Source organism: Xyrauchen texanus, chromosome 1 (assembly GCF_025860055.1).
Source record: "Xyrauchen texanus isolate HMW12.3.18 chromosome 1, RBS_HiC_50CHRs, whole genome shotgun sequence".
Lineage (NCBI taxonomy): Eukaryota > Metazoa > Chordata > Actinopteri > Cypriniformes > Catostomidae > Xyrauchen > Xyrauchen texanus.
The window spans coordinates 37,953,946-37,967,843 of record NC_068276.1 but is presented as its reverse complement, the minus strand read 5'-3'; positions in this window follow the sequence as shown (position 1 = coordinate 37,967,843).

Below are 13,898 nucleotides of genomic sequence, written 5' to 3'. Positions count from 1 at the left end.
ATACACTCAGGGAGTTATACAAAGTAAGTGATAAACATTCACTTTATTAAGTAATAATAAATGAGTTTGTTTCCACATTACATGATATTAAAGCTTGTTTACCAAACGCCTGCAGAAACAGGTGTAAAAAACATTATAATCTCTTTTGATAATGTACACCTGAAGCACAAATGCTAGCTGCAGCATTGTTTATCAGTTGTGTTGCTAGGAGACATCTCTAATGACAGTCAAACCCCTGCTAAGCTAACAGGAGCGTTGCAGTTCAGAATATTGGGGAATGGAATGCATTTATCATTGGAGATTTCAAGTAGGAATATCCCATGTCCAACTTGAATGGAACGCAGCATTACCGTGTACCCAGACGAAACGAAATTTATTGCAAGCAACATTTAAATCGCAAATATTATTAGATAGATTTTTCCAGGTATTATAGACCTCCTTGGTAGATTCATATGAACAATTATGATTCTGTTCGGGAGATGTTCATTTCACAAACAGTCATGCACATACAGTTAGAATTAGGCTTGTTTGAGTAAGTGTCGTTTCTTTTTTTTTTTATTGAACAAAACACAAATTAACAAGACATAGCAGCTTATACAAGTAAGGGACCAGTGAAATACATATATATATACATATATACATACACATACACACATAACAAAACACACAAAAAAAAGCCAGGTTCTGGCTTTCTTGCGTGGACGTGTTTTTAAAATGTCAATTGGTATTATTAGTTAGCTGCAACATAATGTATGATGCCCAAAGACAAGGGTGTCTTATTCATTGCGAAACTGTGTATTCTTAATGGCATGAATCACCCTGAAGTACAAAACTTTAAATGCACGGCCCACCACTGCTTTTGAACAACATAAGGGTGTGTAAATAATGACAGAATTTTCATTTTGATGTGTACTATATCTTTAAAATTTGTACACTTTCACAGCACATCACATGTAAGGGGGGTTGCAAAACTATTCATTACAGTGTTTAACTGTAAATAAAACAGAATTTAACTGTTAAGAGTTATTTGTCAAAAGACTGGGAGTAAAGTGAGGTGACAAATGCTTTACTCATCTCAGATGCATAACAATGCAAGTTAGATAATATTGAAGGTGAGATCAAGAAAGTTAGAGGGGAAAAAAGAGTGTTCTATTTGCCCAACACTGGTATTTGAATGACAAGAATGAGAAAGGATTTGTGGAAAAAAGTTAGGGGTGGGATGAGGAGGGGGGCCTAGGTAGACAAAAAAAGCACAAAAACTTTTCAATAACTCTACCGAGTGAGTGTTGAGGCCTCAGCATTGCCTGTCTGTTGCCCTGGGTGCGTGTGAAATGCTTCCAGTGAACAAAGTAAGCCATGGGCGCATCCCAAAGACCTTTGTGGCCAAAGCCTGGTGAAGAGGCTCTTCACAGCACCAGCAAACACAGTCTACAGCCTCTCAGCACAATTCTGCAGATCCTCCCATTGTGTTCCAACACACATTACACACTTGAGAAGGAAAGAGGAGAAACAAGGTAAAACTAATGAAAAGCTTTGAGTGGCTGTTCTACTGTGAGCACACCCACACTCGAAAGCCCAAGAATTGCCTCAGACACACACACACACACACACACACACACACACACACACACACATGTTGTGTTTCCATGTTTTATGGGGACTTTCCATACACATAATGGTTTTTATACTGTACAAACTTTATATTCTATCCCCTAAACCTAACCCTACCCCTAAACCTAACCCTCACAGAAAACTTTCTGCATTTTTACATTTTCAAAAAACATAATTTAGTATGATTTATAAGCTGTTTTCCTCATGGGGACCGACAAAATGTCCCCACAAGGTCAAACATTTCGGGTTTTACTATCCTTATGGGGACATTTGGTCCCCACAAAGTGATAAATACACGCTCTCACACACACACACACACACACACACACCTCATTTCCAATTAATAATTGGTATTGACACACATGCTGTTTTTTCCTGCACATCCTGCTACATCAAATGGGATGATTTTGCTGTAGTTTTACGTCAGTGACCTGGAGGGGGAAGGTATTATTTGTAATGATTACCCTTCATGTAAAGCACAGTCTGAAAAAAATCTATTTCCTTCTTTCTGAAATAGTTAGAGGTTAAAAATCAAGTTAAGTACATGTGTGGGAAAAGTATCAAACAAATGTTGGTTAGTCAAAATACAGTTTTCACAGTATATACCAACAATGTCTTGTGTGTTTGTGTGTACACATTCAAAACAGATTACATAAGAGTAGAGTTTTAGTATTATATCATTAAGCCTGCTAGTTTGTTGAGATTCAAAGATTGTCAGGTAGCTAACATAATACAGAAATAAAGTTCTCTTCACGGACTATAAAACTCACACTAGAAAACATTTGGGTTTCTGCTCTGAATTCTCATTTCTGTTTAGTACATTGTTAAACCGATCTGTTTTTATGCTATGTATGTCATTTTGTGTCAGTTCTGTTAAAACAAACTTAGAAATGTGATTTGTCATCATAACTTACAGGCTTAAATTTAAGATTTCCCCCATCCCTCCCTGAAAAGAGGAGTTTATCCAACTGGTAGTGCTGGCAGACTACAAAAAGCTTTCTGCGTTGTTTTCTTTTGTGGTTATTACACACTGCTCTACAGATTTACAATCAACAAACATGCTGTAGTAGCATTCTATGGACGGTTCTGTCAAATAAGGCTTTGGAAGAAGAATATGAGAAAGCTGAAGAGAGAGTGAATGGACGGAAGAGTGTTAACATGTGTAGGATGGGTGGTGGGAAGCAAAGGCTCTTTACATTAACAGGTGTCCTTCTCTAGTTATATGCACAGCTTACAAATGAGGCTCACATATTGTTTGGAGTGGTGACCATACAGAGCCTTTATATACAGTATTGTGCAAAAGTTTTAGGCCGTTGTGAAAATGTTGTATAGTGAAGATGTTTTAAAAAATAATGCCATTAGTCATTTTTATTTATCAATTAACTTAATACAAGGTGCAGGAAAATTTGAATCAATATTAGTTTTTTCAAAGGATGTTGGCAGATAGATCCAAGCATCTTTTGGAGAACTGGCCACAGTTCTCTGTATTTAGTCTCAATAGCTTCTGTCTCATTATGTAGTTCCAGACTGACTCGTTGTTTAGATCCTGAGATCCGGGCTGTGTAGGGGCCATACCATCTGTTGCAGGACTCCTTGTTCTACTTCTATTCTATTTGCAAAAAGAATGTTTGAAAATCTTAAATTGACATTTCCTTTTGACACACTTAAACAGAAGATATAAAAAAAGACTTTTGCACAGTATTCTACTAGATACCACATACAGTATACATACATTTGTATATAAACTGTATATATTATATATTATGTTTTAAAGAAATAACGAAAGTGGATTTTTATATTTTACTTATTGCCTCCGTATTTCTTTAAAACATCTAGAAAGCTCACTTGGTAGAAAAGCCTATATTTATTTTGGAATTAATATTTTATGTATTATATAAAATGAAGGAAGGTCAGCAAGCCTAACAGCAGTTAAGAACTTTAAAAATACACACTGTGTATGAGCACAGAAGAGGGAGGTAGACATGTGGCCCTGAGTGCATTTTACTGTATTTCATAGGGAAAAGATTTTTTCTCTAAAAATAGGAAGAAATGAGTACTAGATAGAAAGGGAGGGTTAAGGGTACTCTAAGGTAACTTGCTGCTCTGTGTATCTTAGCAGTGTAAATTTAGAGACAGGCAGAGAGCGAGAGAGAGAGAGAGAGAGAGAGAGCAAGAGAGAGAGAGGAGAGAGAGATAGAGAGAGAGAGGGAGAGAGATAGAGAGAGAGAGGGAGAGAGAGAGAGAGAGAGAGAGAGAGAGAGAGAGAGAGAGAGAGAGAGAAGACGCTGAGTAACTTCTTGAGGCCAAAGATTTTTTTTTTTACTTGAGCATGGAGCAGAAATATCTCAATCATGTTTGGGAAATACATTTGTATTAAGATATTTGCAAATCCAAAAGCTCTTTTGGTCCAAAAAAATCTTTTTATCAGTGGGTTTGACTCACTTATATTTAATTATTAATATATTTAAAAGTGAAGTGTGCAGTTTCTGCATTAGTGTCACCAAACAGAACAGCAAAAAATATTGACTATTCAACAGTTATTTCCAATTATCTAATCTGGTTGGACAAGCAGTTTGTCAATGTTGAAAACATGCAATGAATTTCATAAAATGAAGTTTATAAATATAATGTATTTCAATTAAATAAAAATTTCCATCAAAAGCTAATTTATTTAAATTAATATGTTCATATCTTGCTGAACGAACAAAAATATTTTTTTTTCACAAATACTAGATACAAATTTGTCAAAGTCATCATTTTAATTATGTTGAGGCAACCTAATTTATACCATATATAAATATACATTTTTGTCAAACATTTCCTGTTGTTGTTAGTATAACAAGCTGTGAGATTGTAGTCTCAGCAATAGGGGTGCACAATCTGTACTGCAATATGATGAAAAAACTAGCAAGTGATTTGTCTTGACCAAAATGAGTTTCTGTTTTGCCCTGTTTGCCGGACTTTCTGTTTTTTTTATTTTTTTTCACTTCAGCTACAAACAAACAAACATATAAATGAATGAATAAAACACACACTGTCTTCTTCATATTCATATTGTATCTGTCCACTGTGTACAAGTTTTTGTCCACTTTGTTATTTACCTCAGCCCACTTCATCATTTTATTAGATTGTTTAGGAACCCTGTCAACTTGATTATTATATTATTGTATTATGATATTATATTGATTATTATAATCATCATTATTATACATTAGTAATGTATTTCTGTTAAAAAACTTAATTTGTATGGGGCATTGCTATGCCGTATGTATTATGCATATGAAGCTGCATAATGCATTCCTCATTTTAACATCTCCTCTGTCAAATACCTGGAATGTATCATGGGATGTATTGTTTGATTTTGTATATTAACTTGTAGCAGCAAAACATATTTGGAATTTTGCGAAAATGAAATGAAATGAATAGCAAACTGAACCGAACTCGGAGCACATCTGTTGCTCTGAGCAGGAGCTGTGATAATGCCGGTGTCCCGATAATGTCCCGATAATTCCCTACGATATTGTATTATGCCCTGGTTTCTGCTGTTAGGCTCATTGCTTTTTTATAAGTTTTTTTAAATATACACTTAATGTCCTTTGTCTGTGGTATTGTTTGCAGAGGAGCAAAGCTGCTTTGTTGCTATTGCATGGTGATTTGACAAAACTGTCATTCTAGTCATTCAGAAAATCTGGTTACCATGACAATGACATTACAGGCTTGCCATGAATTGAGTTTTATGCACACAGATTCCGTCTGTGATTAGCATGTTATGATTAGCACAGCAATTGCTAAAAATAAATAAATAAATGAACAAATGCAATATGTACATGTCCTAATTCCAAGCTCAAGCTCCCCTTTCACCATAAAGGTAACCCCCAAAACTTTAACGTAACAGAAGCTCTTCTAAATCTCAACATAACAAAACATTAAACACTAACAAGTGTCCCCTTTATATTCATCTTGCACAAAAAACACATAAAATAACACTTCATTTTAACATTTCCTCTCCCTATCGAGTCCAATGCAAAGCATGCTGAGAACTAAAAATCCCATGCCCAGTTTAAAATAACCAATATATTTAGCCTATTTATTTTGTCCCAACACAAATGGTTTAACGTAAACTTTACTAAACTTTAACAATTTAACAACCTTAAAAACGTTTACTTGGTTACATGTATTTCTTGAGAAATATGAACAAGGGAGGATTCAATAAACGATATTGAGAGTACATTTTTTTAGTTTAGACCACATTCAAAGAGCTAAGAAAGACACACTGCAATAAATTTTTTTTTTTTGCAAAGCACTTAAATGCACAAGCATTTAAATGTAATATGTCTGAATTGTATTTAAAATGTTAGGTTACTTGTGAATGTTTTGCCAAAATGTGTAGTTGACATGAAATGTAAAGCACTGACATTTCGTATCATTGTTATACACCATATGGATAGAATAGACTACATGGAATTTGTACATTTAATAGAAGCTAAAGTGTGGTTAAAAACAGAAACTACACTTTCACAACACACACACACATATATATATATATATATATATATATATATATATATATATATATATATATATATATATCATATACTCCCTCTGAGCACTTTATTAGGAACACTATTGCCTCAAAGTTTGACATGTTATGCTTTCTGAGATGATATTCTGCTCTCTAGAATTGTACAGAGTGGTTATCTGAGTTACCTTAGACTTTCTGTCTGCTCAAACCAGTCTGGCCATTCTATGTTGACCTCTCTCATCAATAAGGTGTTTCCGTCCACAGAACTGCCGCTGAACTTGTGATAATGCCAATGAGAAATTGGCAGATAGAATTTGCATGTCCCTCCCCTGGACATACGGGTATAAAAGGAGGGAATCGTGCATCTGTTCATTCATTCATTCATGTTTTGCACTGAGGTGCTGAGAATATGGTTCAGCCATTACAGTGGCTCTGTTCAGCGTCGTGGCCAGGAGGACTCAACGTCTCATTCCCTCCATCAAGGAATGGAGGTAACAACAGTAACCTAGATGTGACTTGTTCCTCATCCTACCTGACCTTGCACAACACCCGTGCAAGTAGGCTCACTGGGGGAACTGTATACTTTTGCAGCCCCTGGGGCAAGCTGTGTGCCAGCACGTCTATCCCGATGGGAGCTTCAACAAGGGTACAAGAGTGGGCAGTGGGAGGTCTCTTGGGAAGCAAACAGGTCTACCTGTGCTTTGCCGAGCCGCTCCCAAATCAGCTGGACTGCCTGGGGTGGAGCCTCCAATCTCCGCTGACAGCACGTCCTCTGCCATGTTGAGGTTGCCCGGGATATGAGTGGCGCGCTGGCTCCACAGGAGGAGATGGCAGGCGAGTTGTGACATGTGACGAGAGCACAAGCCGCCTTGGCGATTTATGTCCACTATTGTGGTGGTGCTGTCTGAGAGGATCAAGACGTGCTTGCTCTAGGCTGTTGATGTGCCAATCAATTCGGGACCCCGTCCAGGAGCCGGCAGCTGCCTGCCAGTTTCACACGCCACCCCAACCCCGTTTGGAGGCATCTGTGATGACCAGAAAGCCTCGGGACACCTGCTGTAGGGGAACTCCTGCCCGCAGAAAACATAGGTCTGTCCAGGGGTTGAAAGTCTGGCAGCAGGGAGGTGATGAACACGCGTTATGTGCAGCGGCACCATTCCCATCTCGGGACTCGAGTCTGAAGCCAGTGTTGAAGCGGTCTCATATGTATCAACCCCAGCAGCTCGACCGCCGTGGAGGATGCCATATGCCCCATGAGCCTTTGGAATTGTTTGAGAGGAACCGCTGTGCCTGGCTCGAACAAGGTGAGGCATTTCAGCACCGACTGCGTGCTCTTTGGTGAGACGTGCTGTCATTGAGACTGAGTCTAACTCAGAAAAGAGATGCTCTGAGCCGGGGCGAGCTTGCTCTTTTCCCAGCTGACCTGAAGCCCTAGATGGCTGAGGTGCCTGATCACCGGGTACCTGTGGGCTAGGTTGAGCCAGTCGTCGAAGTAGTTGAGTATGCGGGTGCCCACTTCCCTTAGAGTGGCAAGGGCTGCCTCTGCAATCTTTTTGAAGACGTGAGGGGACAGGGACAGGCCAAAGGGGAGGACCTTGTACTGATACACCTAGCCGTCGAACGCGAACCGTAGGAAGGATCAATGTTGAGGCAAGATAGAGACGTGGAAGTACGCATCCTTCAGGTCTGCCTTTACAATCCTGATGCCGGACTCCCATTAGAATGTGTTTTTGCATGAACATTTGAACAAGCATTGAGATTGTGCAAGGCCCGGTTGAAAAATCGCAGTCCAGGATAGGTCATAAGCTGCTGCCTTTCTTGGGTATGATGAAGTAAGGGCTGTAGAAACCCTTCTTCATCTTGGCTGGTGGGACAGGCTCTATCACATCTTTGAGTAAAAGACCCCTTCCGGGTCCTGGAGGACGTCCGAGAGACGGGGGTTGTGCGCTTCCTACAGGGCGCTGTGAGCAACGCCCAGACCTGAGGAACCAATCGTCTAGCCATGAGGGCTGCGGAGAGAACGGAGGTTTCTAGTCCAACCCATGGCGGCCCAGGCAAGCATTAAAAAGATGCGTCCTGAAAAGGATGTTCAACGCCTGCTGTGTGTGCTCTTTTAGAGAAATAGACATTTTTAGAAAAAATATTCTCTTTTCACAAGCGCTGTCGAAGTGCCCAGGGGCAAAGCTGCAATGGCATGCAGAGAAGGAGAAAACCGCTGATACGCACCGTAGATCCAACAGCAACACTCTGCAGAGGTGAGTGGAACAGAAGTGATCTCAGCTCCCCGATTGCACAACTGCTCGGCTCCAAAAAATAAATCTGAATGAACACAAGCACGATTCCCTCCTTTTATACCCGTATGTCCGGGGGAGGGACATGCAAATTCTGTTTTCCAATTTCTCATTGGCCTTTTCTCAAGTTCAGAGGTAACCGAGGCCTTCAAGAAACTCCCCTAGTGTCGCTTCATTCGACACAACATCGAATGAGCGACAGACGGGGAAATATATACACTCACCTAAAGGATTATTAGGAACACCTGTTCAATTTCTCATTAATGCAATTATCTAATCAACCAATCACATGGCAGTTGCTTCAATGCATTTAGGGGTGTGGTCCTGGTCAAGACAATCTCCTGAACTCCAAACTGAATGTCAGAATGGAAAAGAAAGGTGATTTAAGCAATTTTGAGCGTGGCATGGTTGTTGGTGCCAGACGGGCCGGTCTGAGTATTTCACAATCTGCTCAGTTACTGGGATTTTCACGCACAACCATTTCTAGGGTTTACAAAGAATGGTGTGAAAAGGGAAAAACATCCAGTATGCGGCAGTCCTGTGGGCAAAAATGCCTTGTTGATGCTAGAGGTTAGAGGAGAATGGGCCGACTGATTCAAGCTGATAGAAGAGCAACTTTGCCTGAAATAACCACTCGTTGCAACCGAGGTATGCAGCAAAGCATTTATGAAGCCACAACACGCACAACCTTGAGGCGGATGGGCTACAACAGCAGAAGACCCCACCAGGTACCACTACAAATAGGAAAAAGAGGCTACAATTTGCAAGAGCTCACCAAAATTGGACAGTTGAAGACTGGAAAAATGTTGCCTGGTCTGATGAGTCTCGATTTCTGTTGAGACATTCAGATGGTAGAGTCAGAATTTGGTGTAAACAGAATGAGAACATGGATCCATCATGCCTTGTTACCACTGTGCAGGCTGGTGGTGGTGGTGTAATGGTGTGAGGGATGTTTTCTTGGCACACTTTAGGCCCCTTAGTGCCAATTGGGCATCGTTTAAATGCCACGGCCTACCTGAGCATTGTTTCTGACCATGTCCATCCCTTTATGGCCACCATCTACCCATCCTCTGATGGCTACTTCCAGCAGGATAATGCACCATGTCACAAAGCTCGAATCATTTCAAATTGGTTTCTTGAACATGATAATGAGTTCACTGTACTAAAATGGCCCCCACAGTCACCAGATCTCAACCCAATAGAGCATCTTTGGGATGTGGTGGAACGGGAGCTTCGTGCCCTGGATGTGCATCCCACAAATCTCCATCAACTGCAAGATGCTATCCTATCAATATGGGCCAACATTTCTAAAGAATGCTTTCAACAACTTGTTGAATCAATGCCACGTAGAATTAAGGCAGTTCTGAAGGCGAAAGGGGGTCAAACACAGTATTAGTATGGTGTTCCTAATAATCCTTTAGGTGAGTGTATATATATACATATACTTCAACTAAACAGTGGAGATGAGAGGAGGGTGTTTATTGCAAACAATAGCAATGCAGCCCGGGGCCGATTGCACCAGATATACTTACGTTACAACTTAGCCTAGTCGTGGCGTAAATGGGCACTAAGTCACAATTTACTGTAGATTTAGGCCTGTAGATTACTAAATATTTTAGCATTGCACCATTAAATTTAGGTAACCCTACACATAAACTAAATATTTACGGACGTCTCCGACCAGGAGTGAAGGATGGAATAAAAAGCAGACTGATATTGTATGACATCAATGAGCTCATGTTTTGCAATCATTTCGACATATATGATGATGTTATCATTTGCACTCGTTTACATTTATGAGAGAGGAAACAAAGTACTTTTAAGCGGCTCTTCAGCAGGAAACCGATATAACAGTTCTGTTTTCAGGATGCGTCACCTAGTGTAAGTGTCAACATATACAAAATATATATAGGATACTAAAAGTCTGTTTTTCCAGCCTGTTGTATTGGTATTTATTTATCACTCCACATTTATTTTAGATACAGTTCCTATTTGTTGTTATTTACACAGGGCAAAATGTCCATTTATCAAATGGAGCTACTTTTATTACGTATCATATTTTAATGGGGATATAATTTATTACAGCTGACAGTTACGTGAGCAAACAAGGTTTGAACATCAATCGTAACAAGATCAGATTGAAATTCATGGATTTTGTGTATAAATATGAAGGCTGCTTATTGGATCAATTAAGGTAAACGTCATATTATGTGACTACACTTCACTTTTTGGAGAGCTTACGACCTACTAGTTAAGTCTTGAACAGATCTAATGACAAATCTATGACTCATTCTAATGCTAAAACCATGGTGATTTAGTGACATGATGACAACCTTAAATATGACAATCAAAAGGCAATCAGATACGGTCAACAGAAAGTGTCCTTAGTTTAACACTTTAACTTCCAAGAACATTTAGCAACCATTAACAGGGATTTAGCATGTTTTTATCATACTGACAGAATAATTTTTTGTTTTTCCAATTCTGTTACTCCCATGAGCGTGAAACAGCATCTGCCTGATTGTTTTTGACATGATTTCCACACATAGCTCTGTAACCTCATGACATTTTTACTCTGCTATCTAAAGCATGTCTCACCGCCTCTCTATGTCGGGTCTTGTCAGAGGCCGGCTGAATAAGCTTGTAAAAATATTCTCAAACTGCTAAAGAAAAACAATTTAGGTGGATCCTCAGTAAATTTTATGGACAAATTATTTTATTTTCTCATAAATGACAGAAAATTTCATGAAGACATGCTATTAGAAAACATTTTACACCATTGTTAAGATACAATACAAAAATTAAGATAAATAATAAAGATACCAGGAAATCAACATTGTCAAGTGCACATATTTGCATTTTATTTGTATATGTGTGAGAACAACTTTTTATATTTTTATGTTGTCACCCATTACATTATAAGAAAGTGTATAAAAATATCACACAAATAGTTAGTTATTAGCATGAAAACATGCCCTATCAAGTTCAAAAGTAATCAAAAACTTCCTGCAAACATTGTAATACCTTCATGGTCATGTATTTAGGTTTTTCAGATTGTGGTGGAAGAAAATTCTTAACTGGTGATGTTCAGCAAAGTTTCTGACAATCTTTGTAGCAGTGTGAGTAACACGAGACAAAAGTTTCTCAATAGCACATTATCACAATGCAACAACTTTTTTTATAACAAAATGCAAATTCACTGGGATTCATGTGCAAACTCATCTTTGGAATATTATGGGAAATATCCTCCTAATAAGCTTACAAGATTATAATCTCCAAAATAAAATAGATGCAGCCCTTGTTTTTAATACTAAATATGCAGCACCAGCTGTATGCTGAAAGACACATTGTTTCCCTCCTGTGAACTGATGGGAAAGAACCAGCTTTGAAATGCGCTGTACAGTCTTTATCTTTGGTGTCATCTCAGCCTGATCCCATTAATATCTGTAGCTATTTGCACATTAAAATGTTTTATCATTTAAACGTTCATGTTTTTACTTTTGAATAGGACATTTGAAAGCATCTAAAATGTAAACATATTTACATATGTGCAGCTCAAGAAATTTAAAAGTTTGATGAATCCATTACAAATATATTTGAAGACATAACTCTATTATAAATGTATTTGTACATTTTTGCTGTTTTATAGATATTTTAGATCATTTTAATGAAAAGAAAATATGCTACACTACAAAGCATGTGTACCTTTGAGAGTACTGACATGACTCTAACGTCACGAAAATGATCATCTTGGAATTTTTCAGCATTTGACCTTATCAGTGGAGACCTATGCCCCTATTTAAAAGATGTAATATAAGTCTTAGGTGTCCCCAGAATGTGTCTGTGAAGTTTCAGCTCAAAATAACCCATGTATAATTTATTATTCCATGTTGTAAATGCCTCGTTTTGGGTGGAATCAAAAACATGCTGTTTTCATGTGTCTCTCTTTAAATGCATATGAGCTGCTGCTCCCCGCCCCCAACATAGCTCTGGTCTGCATGAATAAAATCAGAGACAATGGTAACTTTAGCTGCATTAGCCGGGGAATCAGCTAACAAGCACATTCGGAAAGGCGATTTGCAAACATTCACAAAATTTAAAGTGCGATATTTATATTTTCATGATATAAAGCTGGAACATGAACAGTTGGTACTGATCCATGCTTGAGAATAAAAAAAATTGAAAATCCTGCTTTATATTGACACTCATTCACAAAGCGGTCTGGTGTCAAATGATTTGCACAAACATACATACATTTTTGTACGTTTTGTGCCACATTTCCTTCAAAAACAAAACGTATCTACTGTGTCTTCAGGCTCTGATGCTGGGAGTACATGAAGACTCTTAAGTTCACTTTTACAGCCAACAACAGAACACTTATGACGCTTACGAAGCTGAGACATCATTCTTCTCACTGTATCTGCTCCAGCTCAGAAAACAATGGCGGACTGTGTGTAGATCACTCAGGGGAAGATCTATGATAAAAGGGTGGAGTCCGTCACCAGTCGTGGGCGACTAACGTGATGTCACGCTAGAGCAGAAATGAAAACCATTCAGTTTGACACACTGTTTTTGATTAATAGAATTATAAGAAAGAGGAGTGGGGGTGGACTTTTAACATTGTAGTGTGGTTGTGTACACACACTGCTGACCATGTAATAGATGTGCTGGCACACAGCTTGGCCCGGAGGCTGCAAAACCATGTAAAAGTGAATTGTGCATAATAGATCCTTTAAATTATCATGGGGCATGAAACCCTAATCAATGACTAATCAATATACATATATAATATGCAAAATTGTGACGAATGAGAGAAATTGTATCTAGAGTTATGTAACAAACTAAAAATTTTATGAATTTTTGAAAAGATGTGTGAAACAGTTTGTTCCAATCATCTGACATAACAGGAATACTAAGTGATAGGAAGTTAATGTAAGTCAAAGTGCAAGGTCCCAAGTGATTCTTTCATCAAACATATACATTTGGTTAGTTTAAAGTATGAGGTGTTAAATGCGTTACAACTGTCTGTCTTTATATCAAAGGCTCCTTAAAATATCTTGAACGATTAGACACATTGATCTATAGAGTGTCTGTTCTTAGGCTGAAAACGACTCCTACATATGAAACAATCTCAACAGGTGTAGACCTCAACCTCTTAGAAGCTACAGTATATGATTATGACGTATAATGATATGATGCAACCTTGCAAAGGTGTGTTTTAAGTATACATATATTTTTTCCCTCTCCTAAATATTAAGAGACTGTCTCTAAAATGAAATGGCCCTCTATGGGTTTTGAAACACCGATACTGCATTTACAGCAAATTGCACCTTCACTTGTAAAAAAAATAATAATAATAAAAAAAAAATTACAGTGCTCAGTGTGTATTTAAGTAGAATGTGAGCAGTGTGGAAAGCAATATGAGCAGACTCCATGACCACATGAAACACAACTTAAAACTGACTTCAAAGGAG